General features: G+C 38.4%; 1 long non-coding RNA gene across 1 annotated transcript in view; it reads right to left on the bottom strand.

Annotated features, from left to right (window-relative positions):
- LOC308501317 overlaps nucleotides 1-13531 on the bottom strand; it is a 178603-nt gene extending 165072 nt beyond the window's left edge. Inside the window, exons 1-2 of the long non-coding RNA XR_013993865.1 lie at nucleotides 13276-13531; nucleotides 11379-11616 (exon numbers count right to left, since the gene is read on the bottom strand). This is a non-coding gene — a long non-coding RNA (uncharacterized lncRNA). The remainder of the gene's footprint in view (nucleotides 1-11378; nucleotides 11617-13275) is intronic.
- Between the last annotated feature and the right edge of the window lie 287 nt (nucleotides 13532-13818).

Genomic DNA, 13818 nt, shown 5'->3' with positions numbered 1-13818 from the left:
TACTGGATGGCAGGAACCCCGTCCATTTTTCTTAATTTTGTATCCCCAGCATCTAGTCCAGTCCTGACATGTAATAGGTACTCAATGATACCTGAATGAGTGGATGCATGGTGGTTCGGTAGGTGGGTGGGTGGGCATGGACGGAATAATATCTTGAGAGCCTCAACTGCTCTGGATGACCAAGAAAAGGAGAGAGGACAAAGGGAAGGAAAGAGCACAGCAAAGGGAGAACAGGGGCTTGAGAAAACGGAAACTATAGACAGTAGTAGCCAAATTTCCCCTACATGACAATCTTGCCCGGGGCCAATTCTGACCAGTGAGTTAATACCAGAGAATATTAATAGATCCTTTATGCCACATCTTTGTTGGAAAGGCAGTGATATGGATAAATGTTTGTGTCTCCCCCAAAATCCATATGTTGAAGTCCTAATTTCCAATGTGATTGTATTTGAAGGTGGGGTCCTTTAGGAGGTTTGAATCAGGTCACGAGGGGCAATCCCATGATGGAATTGGTGCTCTTATAAGGGGATGAAGACACCAGAGCTGTCTCTCTCTCTGTAAGGATACAGCATCAAGGCAACCATCTGCAAACCAAGAAGAGGGCTCTTACCAGACACTGAATCTGCCCACACTTTGATATTGGACTTCCCAGCCTCCAGAACTGTGAGAAATAAATGTTTATTAAGCCACAGAGTCTGTAGCATTTTGTTATAATAGCCAAGCGGAGCAAGATAGGCAGCATGGCATAGTGTTGGAGTCAAGTACACCTGCATCAAACTCCCAGTTCTACCATTAATAGCTTCCATTTCCTCACTTATAAAATGTGAATAAAAATGCCTATTTTATGGGGTTGTTGACAGGTTCAGAGATCATTTCCTTAAATGCCTAGTATACAGGAATCTCTGAAAAATTCTTTTTACAATATACTTTCATCTCCCAAGAGCTTTTTTATATAAGCATATGGCTTAGAAATATTACTTAATTGATATATTGCTCCCTAGAATTGTTTCCTTGCTTCCTTCCTTTTTTCTTCCTTCCTTTTTTCTTCCTTCCTTCTTTCCTTCCTTCCTTCCTTCCATCTATCCATTCTCCTGTTTCTACTACGTAAAAAAAAAATAGTCACATAGTTCAAAGTTCAAAAGATACACAAGACAATACCATGAAAGGTCTCCCTTTTTTCCATTGGACCCAGGCATCCAATTCCCCTCTCTAAAGCATCCAATTTTACTAGCCATAGAGTTTCAATCAACAGCTGGTTGTAAATGAAGCTCAGAATTAAATGCTGCTCATTCTGGGTGTAAGCAACTCAAAACAAAATGTGCCCTACTATTATTCATTACTCCAGAAGGTCTCCCAGCAAGGCTAACCAGTTTCAGCTAGTTAGTTAGAATTCCTTATGTCGAGTCATCGAATGGTCTGGTTAATAAAGAATCAGCACATATATTATTCATCCATCAACAATTTTCAAAGAACCAGAACACTAAGATATATTTGACATAAAATGGTACTCAGCATAGCTTAATTCTTCTCAGATGATTGAGAGGCTCTGAATTTCACCATACTTCAGGGATGTCACTGTTGGCATGTGAATCAATGCAATGCCCTGAAGAAGGGCAGAAATGAGAGCAAATGCAGAGTTCATTTTTTAGAAATATGTTAGATGATTTCTGTGTGTTTTTTTTCAGCAACATGTTAGGGTCCAAGATTATTCCCTGAGAACAGGAGGTTGAACCTGAGGCCACTGGGTTGGCCAGCATTCACAAATTGACCAGCTCTGGGATCTGAAATGTAAAGAGGTGAGAATCAAGAACAAGAAGCCATTGTAGGATAGGCCCAGACAGAGTTAAGGCCAGTGACAAAACAACTGAGGAACACAAAAGACCAGGATATGCAAAGATATACTATTTGAATCTGCACACCAAGTCGTGGGATTTACATAACTAAGTTGAATCGGTAGGTAAATAATGCCTTAAATTGATGCAGAACCAGAGTCAGAAAATAACCAGGCCCCTGCACCACCTCCTAGGTTCCAAAGGCAATCTGACTAAGAAGCTAGAGTTAGCTAAACCCATCCTTGGCTTTGCAGGCCTCATCAGGCACAAACCCTGGGAACTCAGGAGGCCACACCACTGAACAAGGACTTGGCGTCAGGGTATTGTTAATATGATGCTTCTTGCTCTTAGCTATTTGCTTGTATCTCAAATACATTCCTACAGCCACTTGGCTAGAAACCTACAGAATATATTTAGGTATAATAGTTTAATCATTGTAGTCAAGGAAGATTTGTTTTTTTCTTTTAATTTGGCTGCAGAGACAGGCAGAATTCAACAGAAATTTTTGAAGAAAAACATTCTATGAACTTTCACCCAAATTCTCACGCTGAGACAAATGCTGAAAATTTATTATGATAGAACCAAGGTTTGTTTATCCTAAAGACAGAATGACAAGAAGTGAATTTTTGTATTTATTATTTAAACTATACTAACCTTCAAAGAAATAAAAGGAGCTGAAAACATATGCTGATAACTTTTTGTGACAGTGCCCATCTCTTTATTTCAATGGTTGAGGCCAATCACGCACAACAGGAAGTATTTCAGTAGGGTTGTCACATAACTCACTATGCCAACCCCTAATGGGCTTTCCATTCCACACTGATCCACCATCAGGAACTTGTATCCTGGGTGCTAGAGCAGTGTGATATTTTTCCAGAGGAAGGGAGCAAACAGGAAGGGACAGCATTCAGCATGGCAATTTTTGTTGGGGGATAAATAGAGCAAGGAGCAGAAACATGGGGTCACCACAGGAGGCCAGAGAGCTAAGAAGTGCCCAGCTTTGGTGTTGGAGTTTTTAGACGACTTCTTTCTTCTATATCCTACTTGCAAGTCAATGAAAGAATGTGAAAGAGCCTCAGTTATGCACTCTAACAGCATAACTCACTCACTGTAACATGGTAGGCTCACTCTTCAATACAAACAGGAGCTGTGAAACCATAGGTCCAGGCCAAAGTGAGCCTCAGAGACAAGAAATCAGGGCCACAAAAAGTGTAACCAACAGAACTTCCGGTGTGGAGTGTTGAGGGAGATTCACATTCTCTTCTTCCTTCTAGACCACTACTGAAAAGCAGAGGCTCAGGAAGTCTACCAAGTTGGACACCCACACCAGTGAAAGGCCAAGTTCAAAGAGAGTATACCCAAATGGAGAAGAAATGAGGAAAGCATGTGCAGCTTGGCCCAGTTCTACATGAAAGGAGAAAAATTATCAGTTTGAGTAGGACCTGTTAAGGGGATTATCTCTCATCTCTGTCTACATGCTGGTACCTAATTAATGGACTTGAATTGTTCCATTTACTAGCCTGACTACTTGGGCAAGATACTTCTCTGAACTCCAAATTCTTCACCTGTAAAATGAGAACATTACTAACACTTACTACTTGGGATTCAAGTGAAAATCAAGTAAAAGGATATATAAGTTATTGCTGCAGCAATATGTACAAATGTCTGAGGTTTCCGTAATAGTTATTACTTCTCTAAGAAATAGAACACTGAACTATAAATTATAAGATGTATATACTTCATTCTCACTAAGACCAATAGTTTAAGAAACTTAAATTTCTCTTCTTGGTTTTCTCCATCTCTAGAGTGAAATTACCCATTATGAAAGAACTATTGGAATTGTTTAGATTTTTTTTAAAAAGTCACTGCTTAATTCAAAAAAATAGTATTAAAACAACAACAGTTAACAAAATTCTAGGTCTATACTGGTACCTACTCTAAAATTTGAAGAAAACAAAATCATTTTAAGAGCAGGACTGTCACAGAAATGCATTTCAAACATAAATTCCCCCCATGATTATTAGTAGCTATGCCTAAATTGTCAGAATTATCTACTGATACATTCTAATTACCAAAAGTTCTGCTTCAGATTTTCAGGGACTTTCAAGCATGAATCACTTGAAATTCCATCATTCCACTGAATGACCCACATATTCTAGATTTTTCAACAGAGGGTAGCACCAATATCCTATACATACCTATCCTTATGGATGTTATACCACATAATAAAAATATATTTAAAAAGAGATAAAAGAAAAAGGTAGGACTATGAAAATACAGAAATAAAACCTTGGTTTGTTTTTTGGTGTTTTTTTTCCATCCAAGCTCAAATAATTTTTTCAAGTTGCTGCCACGTTTTCCAACACTCAACACAGTCTAAGTATCTTTCTATATCTTAAGCCAAGGATTTGGTGGTTGTTAACTTACAGTTAACCAAGATTATAAAAAACTGTTACTGGGACGCCAGGAAAGTTACATGGTACTTCATAGGAAAGGAATGCTGGGGCTTAGCAACTGCCCACAAAGTCACTCACCAAGGCTGTGCTTGTTTTGCTATTAGTTTGGACAGGTTAATTTTCAGAAATTCGTAATGTGATAAGCAGAGAATAACCTGAATTCCAATAGAATGGGTTATTTCTGTTCGAGTTGGTGGCTACCTTTCAAATCATAATTGTCATATAAACAGCACATAATTGTCATATAAACGTACTTTGTATATTTAAATCGATAATACGTCCTAAGCCTGACACACTCTGTGGGTTACCTAGTCACGAGCCATCCCTCTTCCATTTTGTTCTGACATTGGACACCAGTGGGCATTAATGGGCCTCTTCCCAGGCCCAGGGTCTTAGCTGATGAGTCCAAGCTTCACAGAATAATCTCATTCCCCTTGTTAGTGAGGAGATTTTGTCATGGGCTTCTGTAGTTACCCTGGGAAGACTTCTCATATCATTATTAAAAGATATAAAAGGCCGGGATGTAGAGAAACTGGAACCCTCATAGACTGCTGGTGGAACACTCAAACCTGTAAAATTGTATCACCAGTTTGGCAGTTTCTTCAAAAGTTTAATATAAATTCACCATACAATACAGCAATTCAACTCCTACATATCTACACAAGAGAAGTGAAAACCATGCAAAAACGTATGCAAAAATGTTCACAACAGTATTATTCATGATAGCTAAAAAATGAAACAATGCACACGTCCATCATCTGGTGAATAAAAAACCAAAATGTGATATATCCATACAATGGAACACTATTCAGCAATAAAAGGAACAAACTACGGATGAATGCTACATGAATGAACTTCAAAAACTTTACAGTGAGAGAAAGAAGCCAGATAAAAAGGCTGCTAATTGCGGCCACATAATTCCATTTATGTGTGAACGGTCCAGAAACTATAGAGACAGAAAGTACACTAGTGGTTGCCTGAGCCAGGTGGGTGGGAACAGAAGTTGAATGTCAATGGGCATAGGAAATATTTTAGGGGTAATAGAAAGTTCTTAAAATGGAATGGTTGCAACTCTGTACAACTCTGTACATTTACCCACCCCCAAAAAAATATCATGAATAGAGTACACTTAAAATAAATAAGTATATATATGGCAAAGATTCAACTCTTCCGATCTTCCTATCTTCCATTCCCAATTGGAGACATGATGCTTGAAGCTGCGGCAGCTATCTCAGGGCCAAGACAAGGTCAGCTAAACAGGAACTGTGACATTGCTGAGCTGCTAAATTAGCCAGTCTTGGAATAGTCCTATTCCAAATTTCTTTAGTGAAACCAAAAAAATAAAATAAAAACCCTTACTTATTAAGCCACATTTTGCTAAGTATTTTCTTACTTGATGTTAAAAGCATCCTGATTGATACAGTCCAGAAATACAGTTACCAGAGCCTCTTCAATGATATGATTCACACGTACATATACTTTTGAAGGAAGAAGAGAATTTTGAAAATATACTTGCTATAAAATGAATGTTTGCATCTCCTCAAAATTAATCAAAATTCATATGTTGAAACATAATTCCCAACACGATGGCATTTGGAGGTGGAGCCTTTGGGCAGTGAGTAGGTCACAAGAGTGACACCCTCATGAAAGGGGTTAGTGCCCTAATAAAAGAGACCCGAGAGCACTCCCTTGCCCCTTCCACCATGTGAGGACACAGCAATAAAACCGCTGTTTATGAACCAGAAAACAAGCCTTCACCAGACACTAAATCTGCCACCACCTTCATCTTGGACTTCCCAGCTTCTAGAACAATCAGAAATAAATTTCTGTTGTTTATAAGCCACCCAGTCTATGGTACTTGGCTATGGCGGCCCAAAGCGACTAAGGCAATGCATTTGTAGTGATGTACATATGTTCAGGCATCGCTAAATACGCTGTGTATAACTAACTACCTTATGCGACAGAAGGGACATTAAAGATGGCACTTAGTAGTTGTTTTATTAAAACAATTTTTCAATCCAAGCTTGAACTAGCACTTTCTATCACTCTAGCCTGTCTCTCATTCACTCTCTTTCGTGTTCAACATGAATCAAATGGCTTAACCATCCCAAATACATTCCTGTTATCATCCCTTATTTCCAAGGCTAGAATGTCCCTCCCTTTGACCACGTTAATGCATCTTTTAAGTCCCAACTCGGGAAAGTCTTCCCTGACCCCGAAAGATCACTCCCTTCCCTGATATAATCCTATACTTTGTATGCTCTGCTATTATCACCTCTACCATATCACATTTTATTGGAATTTGTTTTATCATTACTATCTACCCTGTCATGAATAGCAAAGAGTTTGAAGTTAAAAGACAGCGCTATCTCATATTTGAATGACTTTGAATAAATCACTTTACTTCTGAGTCTCAATTTCTTGTTCTATAAGATAAACATAGATATTATCATCCCACTCTCTTAAGACTTAACTAAGATAACATACGTGAAAGCATTTTATCAATTAGAAAGTACTGAGTAATTTTAGTTAGGATAGATAAGATGTTTTTTAAAGGTATGTAAAGGACCACACAAATTAGGAAAAAGATGTGATCTCTCTCACCATTTACCAAAAGTGCTCTCGCCAAGACTACCAGTAAGCGCTGTTGTCCCAAATGCCTAAACCCAAACCTCTGCTCTCAATTGTCATCTTGTTCAAGCTATCAGCAGCACTTGACACAAATGATCTTGCCTTCCTCCTAGAGACACTTTCTGCACAGGACTTCCATCTCAATGGCAGGCCCTTCGCACTATTCTTTACCTGCCCCTTCTCATCTTCCCCGTTTCTAAATCTGGAGGGGTCCCCAGGCTTAGTGTGTAGACCCCTTTTCTTTCTGCACTCCTCCCTTGGTGATCTCATCCAGACTTCTGGCTTTAAATAAAATTTAATCTCTTCCAACTCACAAATTTTTATCTCTAGATTTCTACCCAGGAAACCAGACTTGTGTATCAAACTACCTAGATGCTTAAAACATATCTTAATATTGTGTCTAAACTGAGCTTCTGGTCTCCCTCACCCCAAGCCTACACTTCATCTTAGTTAATAGGCATTCAGTCCGTTCAGGTGCTCATGTCAAAAATCTCTGAATCATACTTGACTCTTCTCTTTCTCTCATAATTCTGATCCAATCCACTAGAAAATCCTCCAGCCAAAATATCTTCAGAAGTCAACCTTTTCTCACTACCTCCATGCTACTTTTACCCTTGTCTAAGTAGCCATCCCCTCTCACTTGATGCCTGAAATAGTTTCCTAAATGATCTCCCTGTTTGTGAACTTGCTCATCTTTATTCTGATCTCAACCCACCAGCCAGAGTCATCCTGTTACAACACTAGTTACAGCAGGTCAATCATTAAAACCCTTCAGTGGAATCCCACCTCCCTCAGCAAAAATAAAAAATCCAAAATCCGCACAATGGCCTTTAAGGATCCATGTGATCTACTCACCATATTCCCATTTCCTCTATGACCTTATCTCCTACCACTGTCACTTTTGCTCACTCCCCACTCCAGCCACTATACCTTCCTTGCTTTCTGTTGACATACCGGGCACTTGCCATGTGTACCTGATGTCACGTAGCTCATTCTTTCACTTCCTTCACAGAATTCCTCAAATGTCACCTTCTCCATGAGGTCATCCCTGGCCATCTCACTGAACACTGCAACCCCTTTCCCTCCTACTCCCTATCTCCCTTTCCTGGTTTATTTTACTCAGTAGTAAATGCTGACTTTTAACATATTTTTCACTGTCACTAGTAAAAGCTCCAAGAGTACAGGGATTTTTATTTCTTTTGTATCCTCAGTGCTAAGAACAATGTCTGGCACATAGAAGGCACTAAATAAATATTACTGAAAAAGAATGAATGAGGCAACAATGAATGACTAACGTAAGCTTCATAATTTCATGAAAAATATATTTCCGAACATCTGTATCTTCAACAATAATCAGCAAAACTACGATCAAGTTCTTAGAAATGACTGGCATTTAAAAATCAGCAAATTTGAGGCGATAAAGAAAAAAATCAAAGTAAATTTGGGAACACTTATTGCACCTAAAGAAACTAATAGCAAATAAATAAGTAGACATGGTGCTGAAAATATAACAAAACATTCAGGAGATCACCTTCTAGAGTTATTATAAACTTCAAAGGTAAATGCTTTTTGTTTACTTATAAGATGCTTAGTATAAGTTGCATTCATCATTTTTAGATGGCACATAAAAATATTTAGATTTTCTTCCTATATTTATTTGAAATATATTTATTTGAAAGTTTATTTGAAATAATTTGGTATATTGTTCTGATTTCAGTGATTCAAACTAATCCACATCAACGAAGAGTTTTAAATAATCAAGACTATAAAATATGATACTTGTAGTAAAGTTACTGAGTATATTTGGTTATAATTTAAAAATTTGCATCATATTGAATAATTTAAAGGAATTTATCACTTTAAACTTTGTAATTACAAATTATTACATTAGTAGTTGATATACAAATGATACAATCCCCTCATTAAAATAAATGTTGTCACAAACAAAATTTTGGATACATCTGGGGAAAAATATTTTCCCATTTTAATGTTGACTTATTTAATATTTTTCTTCTTAACATTATCATTGCTAGGCAACTATCTGCTGGTAAATTATAAATAAAAAGCAATACCTTAACATTCTCATCAAAAATTTCCTAAGGGTAAATGAATATCATCTTCATCAAACGAAATAATCACTCAGATGTTGCTAAATTACAGATCTAGAAAATGGAAATCCAGGACTTCAAACTTCATATCACAATGATGTGCTATTCTTCCAAGTGTTGTTTATAGTAACTGTGAGTTTTCTATTTAAGTAAAGATCATTCTATAAAAACTAATATCAGAAAAGGTGCAATAATTCTTGATTTCCTCAAGAAACTACTGAACCATCACTTTAACACTATAGCTGAAAAGTGAGTAACAAAATTTTTAAAAACTATATCTAAATCTACTCATCATTGATAGCATTGAAAATAGAGAAATTGAGTAAATCAATTCTAGAAACTTGCTATTATCTCAATTTACAGAAATTTCTGTAAGGAAATAGAAGGACCACATATTCCAAGATGAAGCTATGACCTTCAGCAACATGCATACACATAGTAAGACTTAACAAATGTTTGTTGAAGTGAATTAATCCTCACTTAACTGGATAAAAGAATTCAATAGAACATGTTTTTAAATTAGAAAAAAAAACATTTAAATATGTGAAAACTTCTATCCGAATTGAACATTTCAGTGAATATTTTTGGTTAATGTGGCTTGAAACTTGTAAGGCAGTCAACGAAGAAAGTTGGAAGTATGAAAACATCACTAGTTCATTGTGAATGGTAATAATAGTACCTTTTACAGATGTTTAGCCCTCTGTTAAGTTTTTTCTTACATATACGCTTTTAAAAAATATATTCCCCAGAACAACCCCAGAGAAAAGTGTTATAATCCCCATTTATAAATCAGGAAACTGAGACCCAAGGAAATCAAGTAACCTGGCCAAAGTATCATAGTGAATAGTTGCCTGGGCTGAGATTCAAATTCAGGTATGTTTCATGCCCAAGTCTGTTTCTCAGCCTCTGAGCCCAACTCTGTGTGGCCATTAGAATAAACCCAAACATATTTACTTCAGACATTTGTAGGTAAAACAGTATTGATGAGAAACAATACTGCATTTTTCCACCCCCCAAAAAATATTTCAGCAGATAAGCTTTTGTTGAAAACATCTGAGGAACTCTGACATTTCCATATATCACACTTTGCCGAAAGTATACTTTATAGAAAATTAAAACATATTTCCTAAACTAATATTCCCTGAGCTAAGAATTCATACAAAATAATTATTAATACACATGAAGTTATAGACATCAGTACCTCTATTATTCAAAAAATTAAAAATAAACTTCACAAGAGAGGATATACCTTAATTATAGGAGCAATCGGTAAATCAAACAATGTTAAAGCTAAAAGATTTCTTAAAGTTTCTTGAATCTAACCTTCATTTTATAGATGATCAACTAAAGTCCAAGATGATTAAGCAGTTTGTTTATACAAGTTTATACAACCAGAAAGAAGCAAATCTTAATACTTTTTCACTTACAACAGAATAAAAATATTTGCAATTCCCAATTATCTTCTTTGACCAGACCTTAACATTTTTCAATTAAAGTAATGTATCAAGGATATTCTCCCTCTGTAAGATTGAAAAGCACTTTGAACTTGAATCATTTTGAGAATCAAATCTTTCAACTTAAATCATTTCAAAGCACCCTATTTTAAACAAAGAAAACTCTCACTTTCCATGGCAAACAAGGAAAGTTAAAGGAGGAAAGTAAATACTGCATCAAAATACTTTTATATTACCAACAGTATTTACGTGAACTTTTAATTGCTTTCTCATACAGATGAACAAAAATGAATTGTAAGACTTAAAAGAAGGAATGTGACTCTTAATGAACACTATAAAAACCTGATGTATACCATAAAGACTAAACAAATTTACAGATTCTTTGTTATTACATAGTCAAGTTTTCATTCTGTTAGAACTTGTACTTTATATTGACTCCCACTTATTAGAAATTCATTTATTTCTGGTTACTTCTGGATTTTGTTTACTAAAATGAAATTTCAAAAGTGAAAAAATATAATGCAAACCACAAAAGTTCTGCTAAGGTAGAAACATTCACTGAGATAGCTAAAACCAAAATCAATGATAAATAAAATAGGACGTTTGCCTCTTGGGGCCATCATCGTTACATAACTTTCCTTAGTGACAACATAATCCACATTTATATGCATGCTAATGTTGAAGAACACATTGTAAAATTAATGAGATTTCATCAGAAGTACCCAAATCTTCATTCCAAATGAAAATGAATCTACAAAAACCAGTTCAAAACAAGGAAACCAAAAGTCATAAATCACTTTCATCAGGCAACAGCTCAACATAACTAGACAATTCTCTAATGGCATTAGTACCTACCCAAAAATGAAGCGCTTATAGAGTATTTAAAAAGAAAAGTACCTTCCTTAAGGTGGAGAATTCCCAGTGATCAAACTGTAGTAATCCACATAGGGAAGGCATCATCAAAAATTCCAACACTTTAACTTTTATGTAACTCCAAATGAAGAAGTTCGATAACTTTTCATCCAGGAATGACATGATGTTGTATCGGTACTTCCATAATGTTCACTGATAGAAAGATCCCGTAAGTACAATGCAGTGCTTGATGCTTTCTGGATGCTGATAATAATAATTACACCTGTACAATTGAAATTAATTAACATTAGCTTCCAAATTACTCTACATACTCAGTTTCTTTAAAAATAAATAACTATAGCATTAATATATTGCAGTCGTTGACATGGAAATTCAATACTACATAGTTCTGGCACTTGAATCCTTTTTAGGTGCAAGTTTTAATAATGGATACTACTATGCAAAATCGTAACTTTTAAGATGTTAAAAGAGACGGTGTTTGGATTTCCTCCAGTTATTAGCAGCACGTTTAGTTTGATGTTTCATATGTCTTGTCAAACTGAAAAGGCGGGTAAGTCCAAGGGTGTGAGGAAAGCCTCAAGCTCTGGGGTGGGGAGAGAGGAGAGTGGAGACAGTGATAAATTACGCTGGTATTTGGAAAGATCCCATAAAACATACCTGAAGATAATGACCTAAATTTGCATTGTCGAATTCAAAAAGCCTCTTCTACACATTCCTAATATTTCAACACATCTTAACAGCTAGAGCATACATTTGCCCACCTTCAACTAACTCCTAGATGCTGTCCCTAAACGTCTGTTAACCAAGTGACAGGACAAGACTAATAAACAATTTTTGTGGTAAAGTGGAAAAGCACTGAAAGAAATTTCATATGAAGTGATGTTTACTAGTTGCGGAGCAATTCCCTCATTTGAACAAGAACCAACCTAGAAACACTGCGAAGCTTAGCTACTTGGGAAACAAAGTTAGGGAGTCTCCCTTTACCTATCAACACGGAGGAGACTGAGCTGCCTCTGCACCCACAGGAGCAGCAACAGCCATCCCTCTTTGGGGCGGGCGTGGCAGATAGAAACAAAAGGTTAAAACACAAAAGGCAGGAGGAGGGCAGGGTCTGAGGAGCTTTGGGGGCTCATGTTCCACTTTCTATTCAAACATACTGAAATGGGAGGGCGGTAAAGTGAGAGAGGTGATGATGGATCTAAGAACAGTATAGGTTATTCTGGGTGGGTGGTGAAACTAAAGGGGCGCACGGGATGGCCTACTCTAACCAGTGGTCCAGGCCCCATCCCTCCATCCCTGCACCTCTGACAGTTGGAAACCTGTGGCTTTGCCCACCTACCCTAGCCTCAAAGAAAACTTTGTGAACTCTTACCTGTTTGCTCTGAGCCCCTGGACCACAAACACAAGAGTCCACTCCCCTTCAACTCAAACCTCTTCTGCATTCTATTGTTGCCGCTTTGGCATTGTGCGTTGGATCTGCTGAGCACTCCACAGACAGTTAAGTTATAAAACGGTGAGGAAACGACCCCCAGCTCCATATCTCTTTCTTTTGCATGACAAAGTCTGGGCAGGGTGGGGGTGAGACTGGACAGACCCCATCGATTTCAGCGTGTTTTCTCCCGTGTGCGCGCCGCTGGGAGGCAACGAGGCAATGCCCCTTAATATGCCCTTTCTCCCGCCCCAGCTCCTCACAGAAAGAGGCACTTGAGAAAAATGCCTGCCTGGCTTTTGCCTATTAAAAATGAACAAATAAAACCATCTGTGCAAGTTCGTTAAAGAACAAAAGAGAAGACAAGCGGAGGAAAGGAGGTACAACTTTCCAGCTAAACTTCGTCACTGGACGACTCCTCTATTCTCCAAGGGCGGAGAGCCGGGCGCATTAAGGGGGAGAGAGGTAAACAAGACAACAGTCTCCACTCACCTTCTTCCCACTTGGTCACACTTTTCAGAGACGTTCCCCTGTTGCAGTCCGCGAGGCGCGCGGACACTTTCGTGTGGCCTGACAGCGCAGAAAGTCGAGGCTGCAAAGTTGCTAGAGGGAGATACCCGGGCGTCCGGGGCGAGGGGAGGAGAGTTCATCAGAGTTCCCCCCTTTGTTCCCAGTCCCGGAGCAGACAAAGAGGCGGCGAGCGGCGGCAGGTTCTCCCTCTCACCCCTTCTTCCTCTCCCCTCCCCTCCCTCCCTCCCTCCCTCTCCGCCCCCTCCCTCCCCGCATCTCCCGCCCGGCTGCGAACCTCTGAGGCGCCGGGCCGCTCAGTCCCCAGCTCCACGCCACTCGACCCGACCCTGTCCTCCCACCACCTCGCTCCAACTTTCCCGGGAGATGCCGGTCCTGGTCCCCTACATAACGTCCCCTGCCCAACGTGCTCACGTCTGCGGGGGGCGGAGGGGGGGGTGAATCTCCAAAATCATTGTTTCCGGGAGATGCGCCTCTTTGTTCGCACTTTCCCTGCCAATCAACGTG

The sequence above is a fragment of the Rhinolophus hipposideros genome, assembly GCF_964194185.1.
Source record: "Rhinolophus hipposideros genome assembly, chromosome: 8".
NCBI lineage: Eukaryota > Metazoa > Chordata > Mammalia > Chiroptera > Rhinolophidae > Rhinolophus > Rhinolophus hipposideros.
This window is presented reverse-complemented; position numbering and strand designations above follow the sequence as displayed.